Source organism: Phyllostomus discolor, chromosome X, assembly GCF_004126475.2.
Source record: "Phyllostomus discolor isolate MPI-MPIP mPhyDis1 chromosome X, mPhyDis1.pri.v3, whole genome shotgun sequence".
Lineage (NCBI taxonomy): Eukaryota > Metazoa > Chordata > Mammalia > Chiroptera > Phyllostomidae > Phyllostomus > Phyllostomus discolor.
In genome coordinates this window covers 49,825,253-49,826,806 of record NC_050198.1, presented here as the reverse complement: position 1 = coordinate 49,826,806, position 1,554 = coordinate 49,825,253, and the positions used below count along the sequence as shown (strand labels likewise).

The 1,554-nt window shown below is 49.0% G+C and overlaps 1 pseudogene; it reads right to left on the bottom strand.

The window, feature by feature from the left end:
* Positions 1 to 344: 344 nt before the first annotated feature.
* Positions 345 to 1,004, bottom strand: LOC114505326 (annotated as a pseudogene).
* Between the last annotated feature and the right edge of the window lie 550 nt (positions 1,005 to 1,554).

The window sequence follows — 1,554 nt, the reverse complement described above, 5'->3', positions numbered from 1 at the left end:
ACTAGAGGTCATACAATTGAGAGTGAGAAGTAAGATGTGGACAGAAACCAGACTTAGCAGAGTGGAGCTGAGATCCCCTGATGCTGGGAATCAGAGCAAGGGAAAGAAAAGACCATAGGAGCAAAGTGGCTGGCAGCTGACCAGGTTTGTATCAAAGCTCAGGGAAGGTGCTACCAGGGGCAGTGATGCAGTATGCATCCCTGGCATCCAGCATGGGCAACTCCCCAGCCTCTTCCTCATAGGGGACAGCTTCTTCCCCAGCAAAGTCTCCACCTGTAAACATCTATACTCATCATTATGAAAAGTTTCAACCTTTATTAAATAAAAAGATAGAGGTTAGATAATGGAACAGTCCAGAGACTCCTCCTTTCAACTACGCATATACAGACACACAAATAATAGGCACACCTGAGTAAATGACAGGGATGATTCAGGGGATAGACTGAAGGGCTGAGGGTGGCAGCAGCCTCCAAGCATGGGTCTGGGCTCAAGGGTGGGCTGAGACCTAGGCTAGGGGCAGTCATTCTGAGGGATTATATTTGAGCTGCTTGGAGATGAGGTCCTGGGTTCCCATAGGCACAGAGGGGGGGACCTTCAGGTTCACCTTGACCACCACCAATAAGTTTCATTGTGTGAAGCACTCTCAAAGGGGGTTTTCTTACCAGCAGCTCATACTAAAGTGCTCCAATGCACCACGGATCCACCTTCTCATTGTGCATGTGCCCCTCAATCATCTCTGGAGTCAGATAGTCAAGGAATCCACACATTATCCACCACTGCCCCCCACCAGAGAGGGAGCATGTACAGACAGCCAAGGTCCGCAATCTTCAGCTCTCTCAGGAACCCCAAGAGCAAATTCTCTGGCTTTATGTGTCTGTGAATCTCCTTCTTCCTATGGCAATGCATCAACACCTCTGCCATTTCCTCCATGATCATGGCTGTTTGCTGCTCATCAAAAGTGTGGCTCTTCTGCAGCTCCTTGTAGACCTCCCCTCAGGGAGCATATTTCAGAATCAAGTAGATCTTTCAATGGTCACATAAATAGTTGTAGAGATGAAAGATGTTGGGATGCTGCAGATGGGCCTGGATTTCAATCTCCCTTTGAAGCTGGCACTCCACACCCTCCTTCTCTATCTGAGACTTGAAGAAGACGTTGAACACCATGATGAAATGGTTTTTCTTCTCTCAAGCCAAGTACACATTTCCAAACTTGCCTGTGCCCAGCAGATGTCCAATCTCACAGTCATCAGATGTGAAGGTCTGCATTAAGTTAGGTGTCCCACTGCTGCCTGGCCACAGGTAGCTGTGGGCTGGGCATTGAAGTGGCTCATGAGGACAAGTGAAGATAGTTCCTTCTGGAGGACTCTTTGGGCAAGGTGTTCAGGCCAAATTGAGCTGTCTGCTGGCCACAGGATCAGGGGTAGGTGTTCTCCTTCTGAGTCATTCTTAGAGGGAAAGGGGGAGGAGAGCTGAGGCCTGTGCCATAACCAACCTCCTGGGCACTGACAAATGACCAAATAACCCCAGCCACATCCCCACCAAAGCCATTTCAAA